The following is a 17845-nucleotide window of genomic DNA, read 5'->3' as shown; positions in this document are numbered from 1 at the left end:
CGACAAAAGACAAGACGCTTCTGGATAGGGAAAAAAGTGGTCTGATTATGACATCATAATGCAAAAAAGAAATAAACAAAAGCTTACGGCACCTGAGGTTCCTAGTTGGTCTCCCATACAAGTACTAACCAGGCCCGAGTCTGGATGGCTTCCGAGATCTGACAAGATCAGGCATTTTCTGACTGGTATGGCCGTAAGTGAATTTAAGAGAATGCGATCTCGCTAATGTTGGTAGAATATCAAACTCTGGTTGCGACAAAAGACAAGACGCTTCTGGATAGGGAATAAAGAGGTCTGATTATGACATCATAATGCAAAAAAGAAATAAACAAAAGCTAACGGCTCCTGAGGTTCATAGTTGGTCTCCCATACAAGTACTAACCAGGCCTAGTCTGGATGGTTTCCGAGATCTGATGAGATCAGGCATTTTCAGACTGGTATGGCCGTAAGGGAAATTAAGAGAATGCGATCTCGCTAATGTTGGTAGAATATCAAACTCTGGTTGCGACAAAAGACAAGACGCTTCTGGATAGGGAAAAAAGTGGTCTGATTATGACATCATAATGCAAAAAAGAAATAAACAAAAGCTTACGGCACCTGAGGTTCCTAGTTGGTCTCCCATACAAGTACTAACCAGGCCCGAGTCTGGATGGCTTCCGAGATCTGGCATTTTCAGACTGGTATGGCCGTAAGTGAAATTAAGAGAATGCTATCTCGCTAATGTTGGTAGAATATCAAACTCTGGTTGCGACAAAAGACAAGACGCTTCTGGATAGGGAAAAAAGTGGTCTGATTATGACATCATAATGCAAAAAATAAATAAACAAAAGCTTACGGCACCTGAGGTTCCTAGTTGGTCTCCCATACAAGTACTAACCAGGCCCGAGTCTGGATGGCTTCCGAGATCTGGCATTTTCAGACTGGTATGGCCGTAAGTGAAATTAAGAGAATGCTATCTCGCTAATGTTGGTAGAATATCAAACTCTGGTTGCGACAAAAGACAAGACGCTTCTGGATAGGGAAAAAAAGTGGTCTGATTATGACATCATAATGCAAAAAATAAATAAACAAAAGCTTACGGCACCTGAGGTTCCTAGTTGGTCTCCCATACAAGTACTAACCAGGCCCGAGTCTGGATAGCTTCCGAGATCTGACAAGATCAGGCATTTTCAGACTGGTATGGCCGCAAGTGAAATTAAGAGAATGCGATCTCGCTAATGTTGGTAGAATATCAAACTCTGGTTGCGACAAAAGACAAGACGCTTCTGGATAGGGAAAAAAGTGGTCTGATTATGACATCATAATGCAAAAAAGAAATAAACAAAAGCTTACAGCACCTGAGGTTCCTATTTGGTCTCCCATAGGGAAAAAAGTGGTCTGATTATGACATCATAATGCAAAAAAGAAATAAACAAAAGCTTACGGCACCTGAGGTTCCTAGTTGGTCTCCCATACAAGTACTAACCAGGCCCGAGTCTGGATGGCTTCCGAGATCTGGCATTTTCAGACTGGTATGGCCGTAAGTGAAATTAAGAGAATGCGATCTCGCTAATGTTGGTAGAATATCAAACTCTGGTTGCGACAAAAGACAAGACGCTTCTGGATAGGGAAAAAAGTGGTCTGATTATGACATCATAATGCAAAAAAGAAATAAACAAAAGCTTACGGCACCTGAGGTTCCTAGTTGGTCTCCCATACAAGTACTAACCAGGCCCGAGTCTGGATGGCTTCCGAGATCTGACAAGATCAGGCATTTTCTGACTGGTATGGCCGTAAGTGAATTTAAGAGAATGCGATCTCGCTAATGTTGGTAGAATATCAAACTCTGGTTGCGACAAAAGACAAGACGCTTCTGGATAGGGAATAAAGAGGTCTGATTATGACATCATAATGCAAAAAAGAAATAAACAAAAGCTAACGGCTCCTGAGGTTCATAGTTGGTCTCCCATACAAGTACTAACCAGGCCCGAGTCTGGATGGTTTCCGAGATCTGATGAGATCAGGCATTTTCAGACTGGTATGGCCGTAAGGGAAATTAAGAGAATGCGATCTCGCTAATGTTGGTAGAATATCAAACTCTGGTTGCGACAAAAGACAAGACGCTTCTGGATAGGGAAAAAAGTGGTCTGATTATGACATCATAATGCAAAAAAGAAATAAACAAAAGCTTACGGCACCTGAGGTTCCTAGTTGGTCTCCCATACAAGTACTAACCAGGCCCGAGTCTGGATGGCTTCCGAGATCTGGCATTTTCAGACTGGTATGGCCGTAAGTGAAATTAAGAGAATGTTATCTCGCTAATGTTGGTAGAATATCAAACTCTGGTTGCGACAAAAGACAAGACGCTTCTGGATAGGGAAAAAAGTGGTCTGATTATGACATCATAATGCAAAAAATAAATAAACAAAAGCTTACGGCACCTGAGGTTCCTAGTTGGTCTCCCATACAAGTACTAACCAGGCCCGAGTCTGGATGGCTTCCGAGATCTGGCATTTTCAGACTGGTATGGCCGTAAGTGAAATTAAGAGAATGCTATCTCGCTAATGTTGGTAGAATATCAAACTCTGGTTGCGACAAAAGACAAGACGCTTCTGGATAGGGAAAAAAGTGGTCTGATTATGACATCATAATGCAAAAAATAAATAAACAAAAGCTTACGGCACCTGAGGTTCCTAGTTGGTCTCCCATACAAGTACTAACCAGGCCCGAGTCTGGATAGCTTCCGAGATCTGACAAGATCAGGCATTTTCAGACTGGTATGGCCGCAAGTGAAATTAAGAGAATGCGATCTCGCTAATGTTGGTAGAATATCAAACTCTGGTTGCGACAAAAGACAAGACGCTTCTGGATAGGGAAAAAAGAGGTCTGATTATGACATCATAATGCAAAAAAGAAATAAACAAAAGGTTACGGCACCTGAGGTTCCTAGTTGGTCTCCCATACAAGTACTAACCAGGCCCGTGTATATATGGCTTCCGAGATCTGACGAGATCAGGCATTTTCAGACTGGTATGGCCGTAAAGGAAATTAAGAGAATGCGATCTCGCTAATGTTGGTAGAATATCAAATTCTGGTTGCGACAAAAGACAAGACGCTTCTGGATAGGGAAAAAAGTGGTCTGATTATGACATCATAATGCAAAAAAGAAATAAACAAAAGCTTACGGCACCTGAGGTTCCTAGTTGGTCTCCCATACAAGTACCAACCAGGCCCGAGTCTGGATGGCTTCCGAGATCTGGCATTTTCAGACTGGTATGGCCGTAAGTGAAATTAAGAGAATGCGATCTCGCTAATGTTGGTAGAATATCAAACTCTGGTTGCGACAAAAGACAAGACGCTTCTGGATAGGGAAAAAAGTGGTCTGATTATGACATCATAATGCAAAAAAGAAATAAACAAAAGCTTACGGCACCTGAGGTTCCTAGTTGGTCTCCCATACAAGTACTAACCAGGCCCGAGTCTGGATGGCTTCCGAGATCTGACGAGATCAGGCATTTTCAGACTGGTATGGCCGTAAGTGAAATTACGAGAATGCGATCTCGCTAATGTTGGTAGAATATCAAACTCTGGTTGCGACAAAAGACAAGACGCTTCTGGATAGGGAAAAAAGTGGTTTGATTATAACATCATAATGCAAAAAAGAAATAAACAAAAGCTTACGGCACCTGAGGTTCCTAGTTGGTCGCCCATAGGGAAAAAAGTGGTCTGATTATGACATCATAATGCAAAAAAGAAATAAACAAAAGCTTACGGCACCTGAGGTTCCTAGTTGGTCTCCCATACAAGTACTAACCAGGCCCAAGTCTGGATGGCTTCCGAGATCTGGCATTTTCAGATTGGTATGGCCGTAAGTGAAATTAAGAGAATGCGATCTCGCTAATGTTGGTAGAATATCAAACTCTGGTTGCGACAAAAGACAAGACGCTTCTGGATAGGGAAAAAAGTGGTCTGATTATGACATCATAATGCAAAAAAGAAATAAACAAAAGCTTACGGCACCTGAGGTTCCTAGTTGGTCTCCCATAGGGAAAAAAGTGGTCTGATTATGACATCATAATGCAAAAAAGAAATAAACAAAAGCTTACGGCACCTGAGGTTCCTAGTTTGTCTCCCATACAAGTACTAACCAGGCCCGAGTCTGGATGGCTTCCGAGATCTGATGAGATCAGGCATTTTCAGACTGGTATGGCCGTAAGTAAAATTAAGAGAATGCGATCTCGCTAATGTTGGTAGAATATCAAACTCTGGTTGCGACAAAAGACAAGACGCTTCTGGATAGGGAAAAAAGTGGTCTGATTATAACATCATAATGCAAAAAAGAAATAAACAAAAGCTTACGGCACCTGAGGTTCCTAGTTGGTCTCCCATACAAGTACTAACCAGGCCCGAGTCTGGATGGCTTCCGAGATCTGATGAGATCAGGCATTTTCAGACTGGTATGGCCGTAAGCGAAATCAAGAGAATGCGATCTCGCTAATGTTGGTAGAATATCAAACTCTGGTTGCGACAAAAGACAAGACGCTTCTGGATAGGGAAAAAAGTGGTCTGATTATGACATCATAATGCAAAAAAGAAATAAACAAAAGCTTACGGCACCTGAGGTTCCTAGTTGATCTCCCATACAAGTACTAACCAGGCCCGAGTCTGGATGGCTTCCGAGAGCTGACGAGATCAGGCATTTTCAGACTGGTATGGCCGTAAGTGAAATTAAGAGAATGCGATCTCGCTAATGTTGGTAGAATATCAAACTCTGGTTGCGACAAAAGACAAGACGCTTCTGGATAGGGAAAAAAGTGGTCTGATTATGACATCATAATGCAAAAAAGAAATAAACAAAAGCTTACGGCACCTGAGGTTCCTAGTTGGTCTCCCATACAAGTACTAACCAGGCCCAAGTCTGGATGGCTTCCGAGATCTGGCATTTTCAGACTGGTATGGCCGTAAGTGAAATTACAAGAATGCGATCTCGCTAATGTTGGTAGAATATCAAACTCTGGTTGCGACAAAAGACAAGACGCTTCTGGACAGGGAAAAAAGTGGTCTGATTGTGACATCATAATGCAAAAAAGAAATAAACAAAAGCTTACGGCACCTGAGGTTCCTAGTTGGTCTCCCATAGGGAAAAAAGTGGTCTGATTATGACATCATAATGCAAAAAAGAAATAAACAAAAGCTTACGGCACCTGAGGTTCCTAGTTGGTCTCCCATACAAGTACTAACCAGGCCTGAGTCTGGATGGCTTCTGAGATCTGACGAGATCAGGCATTTTCAGACTGGTATGTCCGTAAGTGAAATTAAGAGAATGCGATCTCGCTAATGTTGGTAGAATATCAAACTCTGGTTGCGACAAAAGACAAGACGCTTCTGGATAGGGAAAAAAGTGGTCTGATTATGACATCATAATGCAAAAAAGAAATAAACAAAAGCTTACGGCACCTGAGGTTCCTAGTTGGTCTCCCATAGGGAAAAAAAGTGGTCTGATTATGACATCATAATGCAAAAAAGAAATAAACAAAAGCTTACGGCACCTGAGGTTCCTAGTTGGTCTCCCATACAAGTACTAACCAGGCCCGAGTCTGGATGGCTTCCGAGATCTGACAAGATCAGGCATTTTCAGACTGGTATGGCCGTAAGTGAAATTACGAGAATGCGATCTCGCTAATGTTGGTAGAATATCAAACTCTGGTTGCGACAAAAGACAAGACGCTTCTGGATAGGGAAAAAAGTGGTTTGATTATAACATCATAATGCAAAAAAGAAATAAACAAAAGCTTACGGTACCTGAGGTTCCTAGTTGGTCTCCCATACAAGTACTAACCAAGCCCAAGTCTGGATGGCTTCCGAGATCTGACGAGATCAGGCATTTTCAGACTGGTATGGCCGTCAGCTAAATTAAGAGAATGCGATCTCGTTAATGTTGGTAGAATATCAAACTCTGGTTGCGACAAAAGAGAAGATGCTTCTGGATAGGGAAAAAAGTGGTCTGATTATGACATCATAATGCAAAAAAGAAATAAACAAAAGCTTACGGCACCTGAGGTTCCTAGTTGGTCTCCCATATAAGAACTAACCAGGCCCGAGTCTGGATGGCTTCCGAGATCTGACGAGATCAGGCATTTTCAGACTGGTATGACCCTAAGTGAAATTAAGAGAATGCGATCTCGCTAATGTTGGTAGAATATCAAACTCTGGTTGCGACAAAAGACAAGACGCTTCTGGATAGGGAAAAAAGTGGTCTGATTATGACATCATAATGCAAAAAAGAAATAAACAAAAGCTTACGGCACCTGAGGTTCCTAGTTGGTCTCCCATACAAGTACTAACCAGACCCGAGTCTGGATGGTTTCCGAGATCTGACGAGATCAGGCATTTTCAGACTGGTATGGCCGTAAGTGAAATTCAGAGAATGCGATCTCGCTAATGTTGGTAGAATATCAAACTCTGGTTGCGACAAAAGACAAGACGCTTCTGGATAGGGAAAAAAGTGGTCTGATTATGACATCATAATGCAAAAAAGAAATAAACAAAAGCTTACGGCACCTGAGGTTCCTAGTTGGTCTCCCATAGGGAAATAAGTGGTCTGATTATGACATCATAATGCAAAAAAGAAATAAACAAAAGCTTACGGCACCTGAGGTTCCTAGTTGGTCTCCCATACAAGTACTAACCAGGCCCGAGTCTGGATGGCTTCCGAGATCTGACGAGATCAGGCATTTTCAGACTGGTATGGCCGTAAGTGAAATTACGAGAATGCGATCTCGCTAATGTTGGTAGAATATCAAACTCTGGTTGCGACAAAAGACAAGACGCTTCTGGATAGGGAAAAAAGTGGTTTGATTATAACATCATAATGCAAAAAAGAAATAAACAAAAGCTTACGGTACCTGAGGTTCCTAGTTGGTCTCCCATACAAGTACTAACCAAGCCCAAGTCTGGATGGCTTCCGAGATCTGACGAGATCAGGCATTTTCAGACTGGTATGGCCGTAAGCTAAATTAAGAGAATGCGATCTCGTTAATGTTGGTAGAATATCAAACTCTGGTTGCGACAAAAGAGAAGATGCTTCTGGATAGGGAAAAAAGTGGTCTGATTATGACATCATAATGCAAAAAAGAAATAAACAAAAGCTTACGGCACCTGAGGTTCCTAGTTGGTCTCCCATATAAGAACTAACCAGGCCCGAGTCTGGATGGCTTCCGAGATCTGACGAGATCAGGCATTTTCAGACTGGTATGACCCTAAGTGAAATTAAGAGAATGCGATCTCGCTAATGTTGGTAGAATATCAAACTCTGGTTGCGACAAAAGACAAGACGCTTCTGGATAGGGAAAAAAGTGGTCTGATTATGACATCATAATGCAAAAAAGAAATAAACAAAAGCTTACGGCACCTGAGGTTCCTAGTTGGTCTCCCATACAAGTACTAACCAGACCCGAGTCTGGATGGTTTCCGAGATCTGACGAGATCAGGCATTTTCAGACTGGTATGGCCGTAAGTGAAATTCAGAGAATGCGATCTCGCTAATGTTGGTAGAATATCAAACTCTGGTTGCGACAAAAGACAAGACGCTTCTGGATAGGGAAAAAAGTGGTCTGATTATGACATCATAATGCAAAAAAGAAATAAACAAAAGCTTACGGCACCTGAGGTTCCTAGTTGGTCTCCCATAGGGAAATAAGTGGTCTGATTATGACATCATAATGCAAAAAAGAAATAAACAAAAGCTTACGGCACCTGAGGTTCCTAGTTGGTCTCCCATACAAGTACTAACCAGGCCCAAGTCTGGATGGCTTCAGAGATCTGACGAGATCAGGCATTTTCAGACTGGTATGGCCGTAAATGAAATTAAGAGAATGCGATCTCGTTAATGTTGGTAGAATATCAAACTCTGGTTGCGACAAAAGACAAGATGCTTCTGGATAGGGAAAAAAGTGGTCTGATTATGACATCATAATGCAAAAAAGAAAGAAATAAACAAAAGCTTACGGCACCTGAGGTTCCTAGTTGGTCTCCCATACAAGTACTAACCAGACCCGAGTCTGGATGGTTTCCGAGATCTGACGAGATCAGGCATTTTCAGACTGGTATGGCCGTAAGTGAAATTAAGAGAATGCGATCTCGCTAATGTTGGTAGATTATCAAACTCTGGTTGTGACAAAAGACAAGACGCTTCTAAATAGGGAAAAAAGTGGTCTGATTATGACATCATAATGCAAAAAAGAAATAAACAAAAGCTTACGGCACCTGAGGTTCCTAGTTGGTCTCCCATACAAGTACTAACCAGGCCCGAGTCTGGATGGCTTCCGAGATCTGACGAGATCAGGCATTTTCAGACTGGTATGGCCGTAAGTGAAATTAGGAGAATGCGATCTCGCTAATGTTGGTAGAATATCAAACTCTGGTTGCGACAAAAGACAAGACGCTTCTGGATAGGGAAAAAAGTGGTCTGATTATGACATCATAATGCAAAAAAGAAATAAACAAAAGCTTACGGCACCTGAGGTTCCTTGTTGGTCTCCCATACAAGTACTAACCAGGCCCGAGTCTGGATGGCTTCCGAGATCTGACGAGATCAGGCATTTTCAGACTGGTATGGCCGTAAGGGAAATTAAGAGAATGCGATCTCGCTAATGTTGGTAGAATATCAAGCTCTGGTTGCGACAAAAGACAAGACGCTTCTGGATAGGGAAAAAAGTGGTCTGATTATGACATCATAATGCAAAAAAGAAATAAACAAAAGCTTACGGCACCTGAGGTTCCTAGTTGGTCTCCCATAGGGAAAATAGTGGTCTGATTATGACATCATAATGCAAACAAGAAATAAACAAAAGCTTACGGCACCTGAGGTTCCTAGTTGGTCTCCCATACAAGTACTTACCAAGCCCAAGTCTGGATGGCTTCCGAGATCTGACGAGATCAGGCATTTTCAGACTGGTATGGCCGTAAATGAAATTAAGAGAATGCGATCTCGCTAATGTTGGTAGAATATCAAACTCTGGTTGCGACAAAAGACAAGACGCTTCTGGATAGGGAAAAAAGTGGTCTGATTATGACATCATAATGCAAAAAAGAAATAAACAAAAGCTTACGGCACCTGAGGTTCCTAGTTGGTCTCCCATACAAGTACTAACCAGGCCCGAGTCTGGATGGCTTCCGAGATCTGATGAGATCAGGCATTTTCAGACTGGTATGGCCGTAAGTGAAATTAAGAGAATGCGATCTCGCTAATGTTGGTAGAATATCAAACTCTGGTTGCGACAAAAGACAAGACGCTTCTGGATAGGGAAAAAAGTGGTCTGATTATGACATCATAATGCAAAAAAGAAATAAACAAAAGCTTACGGCACCTGAGGTTCCTAGTTGGTCTCCCATACAAGTACTAACCAGGCCCGAGTCTGGATGGCTTCCGAGATCTGGCATTTTCAGACTGGTATGGCCGTAAGTGAAATTAAGAGAATGCGATCTCGCTAATGTTGGTAGAATATCAAACTCTGGTTGCGACAAAAGACAAGACGCTTCTGGATAGGGAAAAAAGTGGTCTGATTATGACATCATAATGCAAAAAAGAAATAAACAAAAGCTTACGGCACCTGAGGTTCCTAGTTGGTCTCCCATACAAGTACTAACCAGGCCCGAGTCTGGATGGCTTCCGAGATCTGACAAGATCAGGCATTTTCTGACTGGTATGGCCGTAAGTGAATTTAAGAGAATGCGATCTCGCTAATGTTGGTAGAATATCAAACTCTGGTTGCGACAAAAGACAAGACGCTTCTGGATAGGGAATAAAGAGGTCTGATTATGACATCATAATGCAAAAAAGAAATAAACAAAAGCTAACGGCTCCTGAGGTTCATAGTTGGTCTCCCATACAAGTACTAACCAGGCCTAGTCTGGATGGTTTCCGAGATCTGATGAGATCAGGCATTTTCAGACTGGTATGGCCGTAAGGGAAATTAAGAGAATGCGATCTCGCTAATGTTGGTAGAATATCAAACTCTGGTTGCGACAAAAGACAAGACGCTTCTGGATAGGGAAAAAAGTGGTCTGATTATGACATCATAATGCAAAAAAGAAATAAACAAAAGCTTACGGCACCTGAGGTTCCTAGTTGGTCTCCCATACAAGTACTAACCAGGCCCGAGTCTGGATGGCTTCCGAGATCTGGCATTTTCAGACTGGTATGGCCGTAAGTGAAATTAAGAGAATGCTATCTCGCTAATGTTGGTAGAATATCAAACTCTGGTTGCGACAAAAGACAAGACGCTTCTGGATAGGGAAAAAAGTGGTCTGATTATGACATCATAATGCAAAAAATAAATAAACAAAAGCTTACGGCACCTGAGGTTCCTAGTTGGTCTCCCATACAAGTACTAACCAGGCCCGAGTCTGGATGGCTTCCGAGATCTGGCATTTTCAGACTGGTATGGCCGTAAGTGAAATTAAGAGAATGCTATCTCGCTAATGTTGGTAGAATATCAAACTCTGGTTGCGACAAAAGACAAGACGCTTCTGGATAGGGAAAAAAGTGGTCTGATTATGACATCATAATGCAAAAAATAAATAAACAAAAGCTTACGGCACCTGAGGTTCCTAGTTGGTCTCCCATACAAGTACTAACCAGGCCCGAGTCTGGATAGCTTCCGAGATCTGACAAGATCAGGCATTTTCAGACTGGTATGGCCGCAAGTGAAATTAAGAGAATGCGATCTCGCTAATGTTGGTAGAATATCAAACTCTGGTTGCGACAAAAGACAAGACGCTTCTGGATAGGGAAAAAAGTGGTCTGATTATGACATCATAATGCAAAAAAGAAATAAACAAAAGCTTACAGCACCTGAGGTTCCTATTTGGTCTCCCATAGGGAAAAAAGTGGTCTGATTATGACATCATAATGCAAAAAAGAAATAAACAAAAGCTTACGGCACCTGAGGTTCCTAGTTGGTCTCCCATACAAGTACTAACCAGGCCCGAGTCTGGATGGCTTCCGAGATCTGGCATTTTCAGACTGGTATGGCCGTAAGTGAAATTAAGAGAATGCGATCTCGCTAATGTTGGTAGAATATCAAACTCTGGTTGCGACAAAAGACAAGACGCTTCTGGATAGGGAAAAAAGTGGTCTGATTATGACATCATAATGCAAAAAAGAAATAAACAAAAGCTTACGGCACCTGAGGTTCCTAGTTGGTCTCCCATACAAGTACTAACCAGGCCCGAGTCTGGATGGCTTCCGAGATCTGACAAGATCAGGCATTTTCTGACTGGTATGGCCGTAAGTGAATTTAAGAGAATGCGATCTCGCTAATGTTGGTAGAATATCAAACTCTGGTTGCGACAAAAGACAAGACGCTTCTGGATAGGGAATAAAGAGGTCTGATTATGACATCATAATGCAAAAAAGAAATAAACAAAAGCTAACGGCTCCTGAGGTTCATAGTTGGTCTCCCATACAAGTACTAACCAGGCCCGAGTCTGGATGGTTTCCGAGATCTGATGAGATCAGGCATTTTCAGACTGGTATGGCCGTAAGGGAAATTAAGAGAATGCGATCTCGCTAATGTTGGTAGAATATCAAACTCTGGTTGCGACAAAAGACAAGACGCTTCTGGATAGGGAAAAAAGTGGTCTGATTATGACATCATAATGCAAAAAAGAAATAAACAAAAGCTTACGGCACCTGAGGTTCCTAGTTGGTCTCCCATACAAGTACTAACCAGGCCCGAGTCTGGATGGCTTCCGAGATCTGGCATTTTCAGACTGGTATGGCCGTAAGTGAAATTAAGAGAATGTTATCTCGCTAATGTTGGTAGAATATCAAACTCTGGTTGCGACAAAAGACAAGACGCTTCTGGATAGGGAAAAAAGTGGTCTGATTATGACATCATAATGCAAAAAATAAATAAACAAAAGCTTACGGCACCTGAGGTTCCTAGTTGGTCTCCCATACAAGTACTAACCAGGCCCGAGTCTGGATGGCTTCCGAGATCTGGCATTTTCAGACTGGTATGGCCGTAAGTGAAATTAAGAGAATGCTATCTCGCTAATGTTGGTAGAATATCAAACTCTGGTTGCGACAAAAGACAAGACGCTTCTGGATAGGGAAAAAAGTGGTCTGATTATGACATCATAATGCAAAAAATAAATAAACAAAAGCTTACGGCACCTGAGGTTCCTAGTTGGTCTCCCATACAAGTACTAACCAGGCCCGAGTCTGGATAGCTTCCGAGATCTGACAAGATCAGGCATTTTCAGACTGGTATGGCCGCAAGTGAAATTAAGAGAATGCGATCTCGCTAATGTTGGTAGAATATCAAACTCTGGTTGCGACAAAAGACAAGACGCTTCTGGATAGGGAAAAAAGAGGTCTGATTATGACATCATAATGCAAAAAAGAAATAAACAAAAGGTTACGGCACCTGAGGTTCCTAGTTGGTCTCCCATACAAGTACTAACCAGGCCCGAGTATATATGGCTTCCGAGATCTGACGAGATCAGGCATTTTCAGACTGGTATGGCCGTAAAGGAAATTAAGAGAATGCGATCTCGCTAATGTTGGTAGAATATCAAATTCTGGTTGCGACAAAAGACAAGACGCTTCTGGATAGGGAAAAAAGTGGTCTGATTATGACATCATAATGCAAAAAAGAAATAAACAAAAGCTTACGGCACCTGAGGTTCCTAGTTGGTCTCCCATACAAGTACCAACCAGGCCCGAGTCTGGATGGCTTCCGAGATCTGGCATTTTCAGACTGGTATGGCCGTAAGTGAAATTAAGAGAATGCGATCTCGCTAATGTTGGTAGAATATCAAACTCTGGTTGCGACAAAAGACAAGACGCTTCTGGATAGGGAAAAAAGTGGTCTGATTATGACATCATAATGCAAAAAATAAATAAACAAAAGCTTACGGCACCTGAGGTTCCTAGTTGGTCTCCCATACAAGTACTAACCAGGCCCGAGTCTGGATGGCTTCCGAGATCTGACGAGATCAGGCATTTTCAGACTGGTATGGCCGTAAGTGAAATTACGAGAATGCGATCTCGCTAATGTTGGTAGAATATCAAACTCTGGTTGCGACAAAAGACAAGACGCTTCTGGATAGGGAAAAAAGTGGTTTGATTATAACATCATAATGCAAAAAAGAAATAAACAAAAGCTTACGGCACCTGAGGTTCCTAGTTGGTCGCCCATAGGGAAAAAAGTGGTCTGATTATGACATCATAATGCAAAAAAGAAATAAACAAAAGCTTACGGCACCTGAGGTTCCTAGTTGGTCTCCCATACAAGTACTAACCAGGCCCAAGTCTGGATGGCTTCCGAGATCTGGCATTTTCAGATTGGTATGGCCGTAAGTGAAATTAAGAGAATGCGATCTCGCTAATGTTGGTAGAATATCAAACTCTGGTTGCGACAAAAGACAAGACGCTTCTGGATAGGGAAAAAAGTGGTCTGATTATGACATCATAATGCAAAAAAGAAATAAACAAAAGCTTACGGCACCTGAGGTTCCTAGTTGGTCTCCCATAGGGAAAAAAGTGGTCTGATTATGACATCATAATGCAAAAAAGAAATAAACAAAAGCTTACGGCACCTGAGGTTCCTAGTTGGTCTCCCATACAAGTACTAACCAGGCCCGAGTCTGGATGGCTTCCGAGATCTGACGAGATCAGGCATTTTCAGACTGGTATGGCCGTAAGGGAAATTAAGTGAATGCGATCTCGCTAATGTTGGTAGAATATCAAACTCTGGTTGCGACAAAAGAAAGGACGCTTCTGGATAGGGAAAAAAGTGGTCTGATTATGACATCATAATGCAAAAAAGAAATAAACACAAGCTTACAGCACCTGAGGTTCCTAGTTGGTCTCCCATACAAGTACTAACCAGGCCCGAGTCTGGATGGCTTCTGAGATCTGACGAGATCAGGCATTTTCAGGCTGATATGGCCGTAAGGGAATTTAAGAAAATGCGATCTCGCTAATGTTGGTAGAATATCAAACTCTGGTTGCGACAAAAGACAAGACGCTTCTGGATAGGGAAAAAAGTGGTCTGATTATGACATCATAATGCAAAAAAGAAATAAACAAAAGCTTACAGCACCTGAGGTTCCTAGTTGGTCTCCCATACAAGCACTAACCAGGCCCAAGCCTGGATGGCTTCCGAGATCTGACGAGATCAGGCATTTTCAGACTGGTATGGCCGTAAATGAATTTAAAAGAATGCGATCTCGCTAATGTTGGTAGAATATCAAACTCTGGTTGCGACAAAAGACAAGACGCTTCTAGATAGGGAAAAAAGTGGTCTGATTATGACATCATAATGCAAAAAAGAAATAAACAAAAGCTTATGGCACCTGAGGTTCCTAGTTGGTCTCCCATACAAGTACTAACCAGGCCCGAGTCTGGATGGCTTCCGAGATCTGACGAGATCAGGCATTTTCAGACTGGTATGGCCGTAAGTGAAATTAAGAGAATGCGATCTCGCTAATGTTGGTAGAATATCAAACTCTGGTTGCGACAAAAGACAAGACGCTTCTGGATAGGGAAAAAAGTGGTCTGATTATGACATCATAATGCAAAAAAGAAATAAACAAAAGCTTACGGCACCTGAGGTTCCTAGTTGGTCTCCCATACAAGTACTAACCAGGCCCGAGTCTGGATGGCTTCCGAGATCTGACGAGATCAGGCATTTTCAGGCTGATATGGCCGTAAAAGAAATTAAGTGAATGCGATCTCGCTAATGTTGGTAGAATATCAAACTCTGGTTGCGACAAAAGACAAGACGCTTCTGGATAGGGAAAAAAGTGGTCTGATTATGACATCATAATGCAAAAAAGAAATAAACAAAAGCTTATGGCACCTGAGGTTCCTAGTTGGTCTCCCATAGGGAAAAAAGTGGTCTGATTATGACATCATAATGCAAAAAAGAAATAAACAAAAGCTTACGGCACCTGAGGTTCCTAGTTGGTCTCCCATACAAGTACTAACCAGGCCCGAGTCTGGATGGCTTCCGAGATCTGATGAGATCAGGCATTTTCAGACTGGTATGGCCGTAAGGGAAATTAAGAGAATGCGATCTCGCTAATGTTGGTAGAATATCAAACTCTGGTTGCGACAAAAGACAAGACGCTTCTGGATAGGGAAAAATGTGGTCTGATTATGACATCATAATGCAAAAAATAAATAAACAAAAGCTTACGGCACCTGAGGTTCCTAGTTGGTCTCCCATACAAGTACTAACCAGGCCCGAGTCTGGATGGCTTCCGAGATCTGACAAGATCAGGCATTTTCAGACTGGTATGGCCGCAAGTGAAATTAAGAGAATGCGATCTCGCTAATGTTGGTAGAATATCAAACTCTGGTTGCGACAAAAGACAAGACGCTTCTGGATAGGGAAAAAAGAGGTCTGATTATGACATCATAATGCAAAAAAGAAATAAACAAAAGCTTACGGCACCTGAGGTTCCTAGTTGGTCTCCCATACAAGTACCAACCAGGCCCGAGTCTGGATGGCTTCCGAGATCTGGCATTTTCAGACTGGTATGGCCGTAAGTGAAATTAAGAGAATGCGATCTCGCTAATGTTGGTAGAATATCAAACTCTGGTTGCGACAAAAGACAAGACGCTTCTGGATAGGGAAAAAAGTGGTCTGATTATGACATCATAATGCAAAAAAGAAATAAACAAAAGCTTACGGCACCTGAGGTTCCTAGTTGGTCTCCCATACAAGTACTAACCAGGCCCGAGTCTATATGGCTTCCGAGATCTGACGAGATCAGGCATTTTCAGACTGGTATGGCCGTAAAGGAAATTAAGAGAATGCGATCTCGCTAATGTTGGTAGAATATCAAACTCTGGTTGCGACAAAAGACAAGACGCTTCTGGATAGGGAAAAAAGTGGTCTGATTATGACATCATAATGCAAAAAAGAAATAAACAAAAGCTTACGGCACCTGAGGTTCCTAGTTGGTCTCCCATACAAGTACCAACCAGGCCCGAGTCTGGATGGCTTCCGAGATCTGACGAGATCAGGCATTTTCAGACTGGTATGGCCGTAAGTGAAATTAAGAGAATGCGATCTCGCTAATGTTGGTAGAATATCAAACTCTGGTTGCGACAAAAGACAAGACGCTTCTGGATAGGGAAAAAAGTGGTCTGATTATGACATCATAATGCAAAAAAGAAATAAACAAAAGCTTACGGCACCTGAGGTTCCTAGTTGGTCTCCCATACAAGTACTAACCAGGCCCGAGTCTGGATGGCTTCCGAGATCTGACGAGATCAGGCATTTTCAGACTGGTATGGCCATAAAGGAAATTAGGATAATCCGATCTCGCTAATGTTGGTAGAATATCAAACTCTGGTTGCGACAAAAGACAAGACGCTTCTGGATAGGGAAAAAAGTGGTCTGATTATGACATCATAATGCAAAAAAGAAATAAACAAAAGCTTACGGCACCTGAGGTTCCTAGTTGGTCTCCCATAGGGAAAAAAGTGGTCTGATTATGACATCATAATGCAAAAAAGAAATGAACAAAAGCTTACGGCACCTGAGGTTCCTAGTTGGTCTCCCATACAAGTACTAACCAGGCCCGAGTCTGGATGGCTTCCGAGATCTGATTAGATCAGGCATTTTCAGACTGGTATGGCCGTAAGGGAAATTAAGAGAATGCTTTCTCGCTAATGTTGGTAGAATATCAAACTCTGGTTGCGACAAAAGACAAGACGCTTCTGGATAGGGAAAAAAGTGGTCTGATTATGACATCATAATGCAAAAAATAAATAAACAAAAGCTTACGGCACCTGAGGTTCCTAGTTGGTCTCCCATACAAGTACTAACCAGGCCCGAGTCTGGATGGCTTCCAAGATCTGACAAGATCAGGCATTTTCAGACAGGTATGGCCGCAAGTGAAATTAAGAGAATGCGATCTCGCTAATGTTGGTAGAATATCAAACTCTGGTTGCGACAAAAGACAAGACGCTTCTGGATAGGGAAAAAAGTGGTCTGATTATGACATCATAATGCAAAAAAGAAATAAACAAAAGCTTACGGCACCTGAGGTTCCTAGTTGGTCTCCCATACAAGTACTAACCAGGCCCGAGTCTGGATGGCTTCCGAGATCTGACGAGATCAGGCATTTTCAGACTGGTATGGCCGTAAGGGAAATTAGGATAATCCGATCTCGCTAATGTTGGTAGAATATCAAACTCTGGTTGCGACAAAAGACAAGACGCTTCTGGATAGGGAAAAAAGTGGTCTGATTATGACATCATAATGCAAAAAAGAAATAAACAAAAGCTTACGGCACCTGAGGTTCCTAGTTGGTCTCCCATAGGGAAAAAAGTGGTCTGATTATGACATCATAATGCAAAAAAGAAATAAACAAAAGCTTACGGCACCTGAGGTTCCTAGTTGGTCTCCCATACAAATCCTAACCAGGCCCGAGTCTGGATGGCTTCCGAGATCTGATGAGATCAGGCATTTTCAGACTGGTATGGCCGTAAATGAAATTAAGAGAATGTGATCTCGCTAATGTTGGTAGAATATCAAACTCTGGTTGCGACAAAAGACAAGACGCTTCTGGATAGGGAAAAAAGTGGTCTGATTATGACATCATAATGCAAAAAAGAAATAAACAAAAGCTTACGGCACCTGAGGTTCCTAGTTGGTCTCCCATAGGGAAAAAAGTGGTCTGATTATGACATCATAATGCAAAAAAGAAATAAACAAAAGCTTACAGCACCTGAGGTTCCTAGTTGGTCTCCCATACAAGTACTAACCAGGCCCGAGTCTGGATGGCTTCCGAGATCTGACGAGATAAGGCATTTTCAGACTGGTATGGCCGTAAGGGA

At 42.1% G+C, this 17845-nt stretch overlaps 50 pseudogenes; all 50 read right to left on the bottom strand.

Moving 5' to 3' along the window:
- Window positions 1-80: 80 nt before the first annotated feature.
- On the bottom strand, window positions 81-199 carry LOC134598275 (5S ribosomal RNA; annotated as a pseudogene).
- Window positions 200-333: 134 nt separating this feature from the next.
- LOC134589042 (5S ribosomal RNA) lies at window positions 334-451 on the bottom strand (annotated as a pseudogene).
- Window positions 452-1072: 621 nt separating this feature from the next.
- LOC134596107 (5S ribosomal RNA) lies at window positions 1073-1191 on the bottom strand (annotated as a pseudogene).
- A 468-nt stretch (window positions 1192-1659) lies between these two features.
- Window positions 1660-1778, bottom strand: LOC134598273 (5S ribosomal RNA; annotated as a pseudogene).
- A 134-nt stretch (window positions 1779-1912) lies between these two features.
- LOC134598335 (5S ribosomal RNA) lies at window positions 1913-2031 on the bottom strand (annotated as a pseudogene).
- Window positions 2032-2651: 620 nt separating this feature from the next.
- Window positions 2652-2770, bottom strand: LOC134596106 (5S ribosomal RNA; annotated as a pseudogene).
- Window positions 2771-2904: 134 nt separating this feature from the next.
- Window positions 2905-3023, bottom strand: LOC134588502 (5S ribosomal RNA; annotated as a pseudogene).
- A 377-nt stretch (window positions 3024-3400) lies between these two features.
- On the bottom strand, window positions 3401-3519 carry LOC134591531 (5S ribosomal RNA; annotated as a pseudogene).
- Window positions 3520-4078: 559 nt separating this feature from the next.
- Window positions 4079-4197, bottom strand: LOC134597205 (5S ribosomal RNA; annotated as a pseudogene).
- Window positions 4198-4331: 134 nt separating this feature from the next.
- LOC134594384 (5S ribosomal RNA) lies at window positions 4332-4450 on the bottom strand (annotated as a pseudogene).
- A 134-nt stretch (window positions 4451-4584) lies between these two features.
- On the bottom strand, window positions 4585-4703 carry LOC134597915 (5S ribosomal RNA; annotated as a pseudogene).
- Window positions 4704-4837: 134 nt separating this feature from the next.
- LOC134589409 (5S ribosomal RNA) lies at window positions 4838-4946 on the bottom strand (annotated as a pseudogene).
- A 225-nt stretch (window positions 4947-5171) lies between these two features.
- LOC134597983 (5S ribosomal RNA) lies at window positions 5172-5290 on the bottom strand (annotated as a pseudogene).
- Window positions 5291-5516: 226 nt separating this feature from the next.
- Window positions 5517-5635, bottom strand: LOC134596431 (5S ribosomal RNA; annotated as a pseudogene).
- A 134-nt stretch (window positions 5636-5769) lies between these two features.
- On the bottom strand, window positions 5770-5888 carry LOC134596639 (5S ribosomal RNA; annotated as a pseudogene).
- A 134-nt stretch (window positions 5889-6022) lies between these two features.
- On the bottom strand, window positions 6023-6141 carry LOC134588354 (5S ribosomal RNA; annotated as a pseudogene).
- Window positions 6142-6275: 134 nt separating this feature from the next.
- Window positions 6276-6394, bottom strand: LOC134595627 (5S ribosomal RNA; annotated as a pseudogene).
- A 225-nt stretch (window positions 6395-6619) lies between these two features.
- Window positions 6620-6738, bottom strand: LOC134591520 (5S ribosomal RNA; annotated as a pseudogene).
- A 134-nt stretch (window positions 6739-6872) lies between these two features.
- LOC134594573 (5S ribosomal RNA) lies at window positions 6873-6991 on the bottom strand (annotated as a pseudogene).
- A 134-nt stretch (window positions 6992-7125) lies between these two features.
- LOC134588353 (5S ribosomal RNA) lies at window positions 7126-7244 on the bottom strand (annotated as a pseudogene).
- A 134-nt stretch (window positions 7245-7378) lies between these two features.
- LOC134595626 (5S ribosomal RNA) lies at window positions 7379-7497 on the bottom strand (annotated as a pseudogene).
- Window positions 7498-7722: 225 nt separating this feature from the next.
- Window positions 7723-7841, bottom strand: LOC134595005 (5S ribosomal RNA; annotated as a pseudogene).
- Window positions 7842-7979: 138 nt separating this feature from the next.
- Window positions 7980-8098, bottom strand: LOC134595625 (5S ribosomal RNA; annotated as a pseudogene).
- Window positions 8099-8232: 134 nt separating this feature from the next.
- Window positions 8233-8351, bottom strand: LOC134591506 (5S ribosomal RNA; annotated as a pseudogene).
- A 134-nt stretch (window positions 8352-8485) lies between these two features.
- On the bottom strand, window positions 8486-8604 carry LOC134596017 (5S ribosomal RNA; annotated as a pseudogene).
- Window positions 8605-8829: 225 nt separating this feature from the next.
- LOC134596481 (5S ribosomal RNA) lies at window positions 8830-8948 on the bottom strand (annotated as a pseudogene).
- Window positions 8949-9082: 134 nt separating this feature from the next.
- On the bottom strand, window positions 9083-9201 carry LOC134596020 (5S ribosomal RNA; annotated as a pseudogene).
- Window positions 9202-9578: 377 nt separating this feature from the next.
- Window positions 9579-9697, bottom strand: LOC134598272 (5S ribosomal RNA; annotated as a pseudogene).
- Window positions 9698-9831: 134 nt separating this feature from the next.
- Window positions 9832-9949, bottom strand: LOC134589041 (5S ribosomal RNA; annotated as a pseudogene).
- Window positions 9950-10569: 620 nt separating this feature from the next.
- Window positions 10570-10688, bottom strand: LOC134596105 (5S ribosomal RNA; annotated as a pseudogene).
- Window positions 10689-11156: 468 nt separating this feature from the next.
- LOC134598271 (5S ribosomal RNA) lies at window positions 11157-11275 on the bottom strand (annotated as a pseudogene).
- Window positions 11276-11409: 134 nt separating this feature from the next.
- LOC134598334 (5S ribosomal RNA) lies at window positions 11410-11528 on the bottom strand (annotated as a pseudogene).
- A 620-nt stretch (window positions 11529-12148) lies between these two features.
- On the bottom strand, window positions 12149-12267 carry LOC134596103 (5S ribosomal RNA; annotated as a pseudogene).
- A 134-nt stretch (window positions 12268-12401) lies between these two features.
- LOC134588034 (5S ribosomal RNA) lies at window positions 12402-12520 on the bottom strand (annotated as a pseudogene).
- Window positions 12521-12897: 377 nt separating this feature from the next.
- Window positions 12898-13016, bottom strand: LOC134591495 (5S ribosomal RNA; annotated as a pseudogene).
- A 559-nt stretch (window positions 13017-13575) lies between these two features.
- On the bottom strand, window positions 13576-13694 carry LOC134594615 (5S ribosomal RNA; annotated as a pseudogene).
- Window positions 13695-13828: 134 nt separating this feature from the next.
- Window positions 13829-13947, bottom strand: LOC134597414 (5S ribosomal RNA; annotated as a pseudogene).
- Window positions 13948-14081: 134 nt separating this feature from the next.
- LOC134597940 (5S ribosomal RNA) lies at window positions 14082-14200 on the bottom strand (annotated as a pseudogene).
- Window positions 14201-14334: 134 nt separating this feature from the next.
- LOC134596308 (5S ribosomal RNA) lies at window positions 14335-14453 on the bottom strand (annotated as a pseudogene).
- Window positions 14454-14587: 134 nt separating this feature from the next.
- LOC134598088 (5S ribosomal RNA) lies at window positions 14588-14706 on the bottom strand (annotated as a pseudogene).
- A 225-nt stretch (window positions 14707-14931) lies between these two features.
- On the bottom strand, window positions 14932-15050 carry LOC134589526 (5S ribosomal RNA; annotated as a pseudogene).
- A 134-nt stretch (window positions 15051-15184) lies between these two features.
- LOC134597417 (5S ribosomal RNA) lies at window positions 15185-15303 on the bottom strand (annotated as a pseudogene).
- A 377-nt stretch (window positions 15304-15680) lies between these two features.
- LOC134596191 (5S ribosomal RNA) lies at window positions 15681-15799 on the bottom strand (annotated as a pseudogene).
- Window positions 15800-15933: 134 nt separating this feature from the next.
- LOC134595557 (5S ribosomal RNA) lies at window positions 15934-16052 on the bottom strand (annotated as a pseudogene).
- Window positions 16053-16186: 134 nt separating this feature from the next.
- Window positions 16187-16305, bottom strand: LOC134596524 (5S ribosomal RNA; annotated as a pseudogene).
- A 225-nt stretch (window positions 16306-16530) lies between these two features.
- Window positions 16531-16649, bottom strand: LOC134596856 (5S ribosomal RNA; annotated as a pseudogene).
- A 134-nt stretch (window positions 16650-16783) lies between these two features.
- On the bottom strand, window positions 16784-16902 carry LOC134588403 (5S ribosomal RNA; annotated as a pseudogene).
- A 134-nt stretch (window positions 16903-17036) lies between these two features.
- LOC134594614 (5S ribosomal RNA) lies at window positions 17037-17155 on the bottom strand (annotated as a pseudogene).
- A 225-nt stretch (window positions 17156-17380) lies between these two features.
- On the bottom strand, window positions 17381-17499 carry LOC134588105 (5S ribosomal RNA; annotated as a pseudogene).
- A 225-nt stretch (window positions 17500-17724) lies between these two features.
- LOC134587818 (5S ribosomal RNA) lies at window positions 17725-17843 on the bottom strand (annotated as a pseudogene).
- Window positions 17844-17845: the final 2 nt, after the last annotated feature.

Source organism: Pelobates fuscus, chromosome 2, assembly GCF_036172605.1.
Source record: "Pelobates fuscus isolate aPelFus1 chromosome 2, aPelFus1.pri, whole genome shotgun sequence".
Classification (NCBI taxonomy): domain Eukaryota; kingdom Metazoa; phylum Chordata; class Amphibia; order Anura; family Pelobatidae; genus Pelobates; species Pelobates fuscus.
This window is presented reverse-complemented; position numbering and strand designations above follow the sequence as displayed.